This window comes from Rhinopithecus bieti, unplaced genomic scaffold, assembly GCF_001698545.2.
Source record: "Rhinopithecus bieti isolate Rb0 unplaced genomic scaffold, ASM169854v2 scaffold_15133, whole genome shotgun sequence".
NCBI classification, from domain to species: Eukaryota; Metazoa; Chordata; class Mammalia; order Primates; family Cercopithecidae; genus Rhinopithecus; species Rhinopithecus bieti.
This window is the reverse complement of record NW_016808815.1, coordinates 829467-837304: the sequence shown is the minus strand read 5'-3', so window position 1 is coordinate 837304 and position 7838 is coordinate 829467. Positions and strand designations below refer to the sequence as shown.

At 38.9% G+C, this 7838-nt stretch overlaps 1 protein-coding gene across 3 annotated transcripts in view; it reads left to right on the top strand.

Moving 5' to 3' along the window:
* The window catches only part of BLTP3B (bridge-like lipid transfer protein family member 3B), a 116489-nt gene that overhangs the window by 13669 nt on the left and 94982 nt on the right, over nt 1–7838 (top strand). The window contains exon 2 of one of the 3 annotated variants that reach the window (XM_017887281.1): nt 3208–3353. The exons of the other annotated variants lie outside the window; for them this stretch is intronic. The gene's annotated coding sequence lies outside the window, so the exon portion shown is untranslated. The remainder of the gene's footprint in view (nt 1–3207; nt 3354–7838) is intronic. 3 annotated transcript variants of the gene reach the window in all.

Below are 7838 nucleotides of genomic sequence, written 5' to 3'. Positions count from 1 at the left end.
AAAAAAAAAAAACAAAAAACAAAGCAGTGGGTATTAGTGGCTGGAGTTTAGTTTGAATGTAAGTTACAAGTAAAAGGCTTTTGGTTATTTTCATAAGTGAAAATTGAGTAGTTATATTAAAATCAAGTTATTCAAATAAAATTGAAGCCAGTATGATTCAGGATATAATTTATTGTTTGGTTTTTCCGACATTATATTCACTAGTAGTTTGATTGACAGTTTATTGACTTATTTTAAGATTATTCCCAGCCAAGATGAATGTTGTGTATAAACTTTGAATTTCCATATTAGTCATCAACTAGGTTGAATTTGAACTTTATGCATATTTACTCTTTTTCTACCCAGAAATACTAATAAGAAAGAGATCTGGCTTCTTTTTACCACTGCCAGTATAGCATCAAATGTTGTTTTCCTTTACTGTTGTCTATTTGTAAATCTTTAAAAAAAAATTTTAATAAATTAAAAAAATACATTTTAAAAAAGTTTAAATTATTTATTTATTTATTTATTTATTTATTTATTTATTTTTTGAGACAGGGTCTTGCTCTGTCACCCAGACTGGAGTACAGTGGCGTGATTATAGCTCACTGCAGCTTCGACTTCCCAGGCTCTAGCAATCCTCCCACTTCAGCCTCTTGAGTAGTGGGGACCACAGGTGGGCACCACCATGCCTGGTGAATTATTGTACTTTTGGTAGAGATAGAATTTTGCCATGTTGCCCAGGCTAGTCTCAAACTCTTGAGCTCAAGCAATCCACCCACTTTGGCCTCCCAAAGTGCTGGGATTACAGGCATGAGCCACTATTTGTAAATCTTTTGTGTGTACTTTTGTTGTTAGGGATGAGTATTTGGGAATAAACCATGATACCAGAAAATTCATGATACCAGGCATGAGCCACTATTTGTAAATCTTTTGTGTGTACTTTTGTTGTTAGGGATGAGTATTTGGGAATAAACCATGATACCAGAAAATTTTCATGATACCAGAAAATTCAGTGATTTTACGGTTTGGCAAAAAACTATATGTATATGTATGTATGTATTTTTTTGAGATGGAGTTTCTTTCTTGTCGCCCAGGCTAGAGTGCAATGGCACGATCTCAGCTCACTGCAGCCTCCACCTCCTGGGTTCAAGTAATTCTCCTGCCTCAGCCTCCCAGGTAGCTGGGATTACAGGTGCCTGCCACCATGCCCAGATAATTTTTGTTTGTTTTTAGTAGAGACGATTTCACCATGTTGGCTAGGCTGGTCTCGAACTCCTGACCTCAAGTGATCCGCCTGCCTTGGCCTCCCAAAGTGCTGGGATTACAGGCGTGAGCCACCGCGCCCAGCCCCAACTTGTTACTTTTGCTGTGCTGCAACTTTATATATAACTGAAATGCAGTATAAAGAGGGGCATCCATAAAATGTAAGATTTATCTTATTTTTTGATTATCCCTGTTGGTAGATTGTTCATTCCTACCAGTACTTAAGGAAGGTTCTGTAAAATATACAAATAAAATTAAGACATAGAAATGTCTTCTGGAAACAAGTCTTGTAGATGGCTGAATAAATAGAATTCAGGATAGATAATGAATCTTATGAGAGTCACAAGCAAAACGCTATGCAACCTTAACAGAAAGAGAGACAGTGAAACAGAGGTGGTCTGAATGTCTGAAAAGCTTGTAAAGAAGTGAAATAAGGCCGGGTGCGGTGGTTCACACCTGTAATCCTAGCACTTTGGGAGGCCGAGGTGGGCGCATCACTTGAGGTCAGGAGTTTCAAGACCAGCCTGGCCAACATGGTGAAACCCCATCTCTGCTAAAAACACAAAACAATTAGCTGGGTGAGGTGGCGCATGCCTGTAATCCCAGATACTCAGGAGGCTGAGGCAGGAGAGTCACTTGAACAGTGGAGGCCTCAGTGAACTGAGATCGTGCCACACTGCACTACAGCCTGGGCAACAGAGTTAGACTCTGTCTCAAGAAAAGAAAAGAAAAGGACATAAATGACAGCTTGAGAGTAATAAAATAGTTATTAAATCTGTTTTCCTAAACTAGGGCATGTATACAAAGGAAATATTTAAGGCAAACATCCAGAGAAGTTAAGGGTAATTTTTTAGGTCCTCCAAATTTGGCTGCAATTTTATTTTCCAATATTATACAGTTTTCTCCTTTTTTTCTACGCATCTTTTGTTGTCTTATTCCTGCAACCAAATTGTCTGCATCTCTTCATAATAGGCCTTCATCCCTCAGCTTTATTTTAGTAGTACATTTTCCATGGGCAGCTTTAACGAGGCTAATCATTGGCCTCCTCCATTTTAAAACTCCTTTAGGTCTTAAAGCATATCCTGTTTGTTTTAGTAAAACAAATGCTTTGTTTTTTGTTAATTGTGTGGATAGTCATCTCTTGAAGGGCAGAATCACCCTGATAATGTTTTAGAAGCCAGGGACTTTGCTTGTCTTGTTCACCATTGTATCTTTAGCATCTGCCACAGGACTGCAGTACATAGTAGTTGTTCAAAAACATCTTTAACCGACCAGAGAAATAAATTTGTACTACTTTGGCCTCCATAGAATACATAGAACATAAATTGGTTGCCCTGAACACATTTTTGGCAGGTTTAACTAGTTGACTCTTATCCAGAAAATTTAGATTAAAAGCTTTTTTCCCCCGACGAATACTGTAATTTTCCAATTTATTTTTGAGTATATAGATATGGCCTATTGCTGGATATCTCTTTGGTTTGTGGATTGTTTTTTATGGGTAGCTTTTATGCCTCAGTATTCTCAGTGAAATGAGAATTACAATTAAAAGTGGGGCTTTTGGTACTTAAACCAATTTGATAATCTGTATGTGTAGATTGCTTGCTTTGTAGATTGCTTGTCTTAATTCATTTCATTTAATGTAAATTATACAGTTCAGCCTTTGTATAACTTCTGCGACATAGTTTCTCATTTTTGTTAATTGACAGTTTAATATAAAATTAAAAGATATGAATGTAATTGGGGAGTAGTAATAACAGTGATAGAGAAAATGAAGAAAATCCTAAATGGTTAATTCATCTTAGAATTTAGGCAGTTTGCCTTTAGTTAATCCAGTGTGAAATGCAACTGTATTTTTTTTCCAAAGTGCACCACAGCTAAATTTTTTTTTTATCATCATTCCTTTCCTCTTCCTTCCCTTAAACTTGCTCCCTTCTGTGTCCCCTGTGTACCCATTCCCTGCAGCGTTCCCTGCTGGCTGTGGTGGAGATTGGTGTGCTGTGAATTGCATAATCACCCAAATGAGTACCAGAGGAGTCTAAGAAACCCTGGCAACTGACTGCTTGCTTTCACCAGGAATAGGGACCTTTTTCTGAATTTCCTGCCCTCAGGTAATACTTCTATTCCCCATCCTTTTTTTTTTTTTTTTTTTCCATTCTATAAATGCAAGCACTTAATATGCCCGGCATAAAGATACTTTGAGAATATTTTCTTACTGTTTTAGTCAGATACCTATTTCATTTTCTTTACTATGTAGCTAGAGGCTCATGTAATTCCTCTCTGAGTGTCTTCTTTCTTTTTTTTTGAGACAGAGTCTCGCCCTGTAGTCAGTGTCTTTTCTAACAGATAAGGTTTGGCAACATACTTAAAGTTATAACCATCTCTTCCTGATGTTGCAAGAGAGTTTTGTAACTTCCTGCCAGCTATTTGGAAATAGTAGTTAGCATTTGATCTACTTTTAAATGAATGGGTAAGGCTTCTTAGTCTAATGTAATTAGTGAGGTACAAGGTTCTTTTGATAAAGACACTGTTTTGAATAATTCTGTCATTCATCATTGAGGGATTTAAGAATTTATTTTGTGTATTTAATGTTAGTTATAATCTTTATCAAAGAGATTGAAAAAAGTCTCCCAAAAAGCAGGGCAAATGGGATTTTTTTTTTTTTTTTTTTTGAAGCGGTTGGAGTGGTGCGGGGATAAGGTGTTGCTTTGTTGCCCAGGCTAGGGTGCAGTAGTACAGTCACTGCTCATTGTAACCTCAAACTCCGGGGCCCCAGTGATCCTCCTGCCTCAGCCACCAGAGTAGCTGGGACTATTGGCACGCACCCCATTCCTGGCTGAGTTTTTAAGTTTTTATAGAAATGAAGTCTCACTATGTTGCCCAGGCTGGTCTCAGAACTCCTGGGCTCAAGCAGTCCTCCCACCTAGGCCTCCCAAAGTGCTGGGATTACAGGTATGCACCAGCATGCTCTGCCAGGATTTATTTTTGAAGAGTTTTAGGGTTTTACCCCATTCTCTTCTACCCTCTCCTCTCCTTTTAAAAATTTCATTATCAGGGATAGCAGTTACATTATAAAACCGAATTCTTGGAAATGGTGCTGAATTTCTTTCAATTTAGGACTCAGTGAAAAACCTAGAAACTTGTATCACTGAATACTTCTAATTCTTGGGAAATTTATCCACATAAATACTTTGAACTTCCAAAAGTCTTGTAATAAATTGTTAAATGCCACAAGTAGAATTGTGCAACTTATTACACACCTAAGAGTAATGGACAATTGATAAACTTGTTGAATGTATGCTAACTAGCAGTTGTATAGGCCTAGTGACCTAAATATTGTTTTACATTCTTGTCTGCATTGATTCCATGCTTTCATTTTGGAATCTGGATCTCAAACAGAATTGCCAAGGGAAAGGTGCCAAGCTTTAACTTCAGGTAGAAACCTTTGAGATTCACTTTAATGTATTAATAGTTAAAGCCTTTTATTGTTTAAAATGGCTTTTAAGGATGGTTCTGATTTTGTGTATACCTCTAGCAAATCCTCTGAGACACTTGCTCATGAAGTATAATCACAACTGTAGCCCTTTGTTTTTTCTAGATTATACCTCCTTAAAACATATCTTTTTTTTTTTTTGACCTGGTTTTATGCTTAGCTTATTCAAGGTGAAGTGTTATGATTGTATTCCAAGTTTTAACCACAGCTATCCATGTGTTGAATTATTCAAGTCACCTACCAAGATTAATTCCCTTTTTCTTCTTTACCTTCCTGTTTTAATCAGTCACGATTATATTGAAATAACTATTGAACTTATCCTCTTTATCCTGAACCTAGGACATAGCAGATTGCTTGGAATAAAGCAGATGTCAGTAAGATTTGAATATCTCTCATCACCAGATTTTATTAATTGTTTATTGCAATAATTGTTTATTATTGTTTGTTGCAACTAAACACTAAGTATTTTCATGTCCTTTGGGTCTCATACTTCTGTATTCCATCCTTGGTGCTGTTAAGAGAAAGATGTTTCCAAAATGCTAATCTTAACATTTAATTTCTTGCTAAAATCTTTTAATGGCTCCTGTTTAAGCTTTTTTTTTTAATAAAAAATTTTGTTTATAACAGTAGAATTTTGTGCCCAAAGAGATTTTAAAATAGAACTTTACTACGTAAAGTAGACAAAAGTAGAGCTCCTCTAGTTGAATCAGTAATTGGACGGTGGGTGGTGGTGGTTCCTCTGGCACATTCTTCTTTTTTTTTCTCATCTCACCTGGGTTGAACCATGAGCAGTCTTCTTAGGGGCACTGTGGGAACAACATCGATGTACAGGTTAAAACCCATATTCCTTGGCGTGGAAAACAAGAGTCCTTCATGATCTGGCTTCAGTTGGCTTCTCAAGGAGTATTGTTTCTTTCCAAACTACCTGATGCCTTATCTTATATCTGTGCCTACTGTGTGTGACCCTATAATCTTGAACATGTTGCTGCTGCCTCTGCCTGAAATGTCCTTCTCTCTGCCTTATTCACTTGGCAAAAACTTATTGTTAAAAACATAGCTTGAGTGCTGCCTACTTTTATGAAGCCTTCCCAAAGTCTTCTTTACTATTTTCTTTATTTTAATAGAGTGCCTTACTCCTTTGCCCTGGCTGTTCTCGAACTCCTGGGGTCAAGTGATCCTCCCACCTCAGCCTCCCAAAGTGTTGGGATTACAGGCATGAGCCACTGCACCTGGACACCTACTTTACTATTAACAGAATTGATCATCACCCTTTTCCTTGTGACTCCATTTTATCCTGTTGCCATTTTTATTGTATGACTTATCACATAGTACCTAGCACATAGTAAGATCATAACATATTGCAATGATTTATTTATACGCTTGCTTCTAATAATAAAATGTGAAGTTCTTGAAAACAGTAACTATTTCTTATTTGTTTAAATTTCCCAAGAGCCTAATGAGTGACTGGCAAATAGTAGGCACTCAGTTTTTGCTATGAAGGATATATGTCTAGTTGTGTCAGATCTTGTGGTATTTCAATAAAATCTAGATGCCCAGATTTTCTGCCCTGCCCCCCTCACTCTATTGCCACTCACTCTGTTGCCCATGTTGGAGTGCTATGGCGTGATCACAACTCACTGCAGCCTTGACCTCCCAGGTGTAAGTGATCCTCCTGCCTTATCCTCCCAAGTAGTTGAGACCACAGGTACACCACCATGCTCGGCTGATGTTTTATTTTTTCTAGAGATGGGGGGGGGTCTCTCTATGTTTACCAGAGTGGTCTCGAACTCTTGCCCTCAGGTAATCCTGCCTTGGGCCTCCCAAAGTGTTGGGATTGTAGGCATTAGCCACCATACCCAGCCTGATGCCCAGATTTTTTTTTTTTTTGAGATGGAGTCTCACTCTGTCACCCAGGCTGGAGTGCAGTGGCGCAGTCTTGGCTCACTGCGGCCTCTGCTTCCCACGTTCTAGCGATTCTCCTTCCTCAGCATCCCTAAGTAGCTGGGATTACAGGTGTGCGCCACCATGTCTGGCTAATTTTTGTATTTTTAGTAGAGACGGAGTTTCACCATATTGGCCAGGCTTATCTCGAACTCCTGACCTCAGGTGATCCACCCATCTTGGCCTCCCAAAGTGCTGGGATTACAGGAGTGAGCCACCGTGCCCAGCCTCAATGCCCAGATTTTAATGTAAGGTCTACCCATGTATAAATATGGACCTTTATGTGTATATATATGTATGTGTGTGTATGTGTGTGTATATATATGTATGTATTTAGGCAGGGTCTCACTCTGTCATGCAGGTGGGACTATAGTGGTGTGATCATAACTCAATTCAACTTTTAACTCCTGGGATCAAACAATCCTTCTGCCTCAGCCTTCCAAGTGGCTAGGACTACAGGTGTGTGCCACCATACCCAGCTAATTTTTTTTATTATTTTTTGAGACGGAGTCTCACTCTGTTTCCCAGGCTAGAGTGCAGTGGAGTGATCTTGGCTCACTGCAACCTCTGCTTCCTGGGTTCAAGTGATTCTCCTGCCTCAGCCTCCTTGAGTAGCTGGGATTACAGGCACATGCCACCATGCCCAGCTGATTTTTTTTTTTTTTTTTTGTATTTTTAGTAGAGACAGGGTTTCACCATGTTGGTCAGGCTGGTCTTGAACTCCTGACCTCGTGATCCATCCTCAGCCTCCCAGAGTGCTGGGATTATAGGTGTGAGCCACCACGCCCAACTAATTTTTTTTTTTTTTTTTTTAATATTTTGTAGAGACAGGATCTCTGTGTTGCCCAGGCTGGTCTCAAACTCCTGGTGTCAAGCAGTCCTCCTTGCCTCAGCCACCCTAAGTGCTGGGATTACAGGCATGAGCCACTGTGCTCTGCCTAGGTCCACCCATTTTTAATGGTTTTTATTTCTTTCTTTCTTTGAGAGACAAGGTCTCACTCTGTCTCTCAGACTGGAGTGCATGGTGTGATCATAGTGCACACTTAAACGCAGCCTCAAACTTCTTGGCTCAAGTGATCCTTCTGCCTCAGCCTCCCAAGTAGCTAAGTCTACAAGCATGCACCACCATGCCTGGCTAATTAAAAAAAAAAAAAAAAAAATT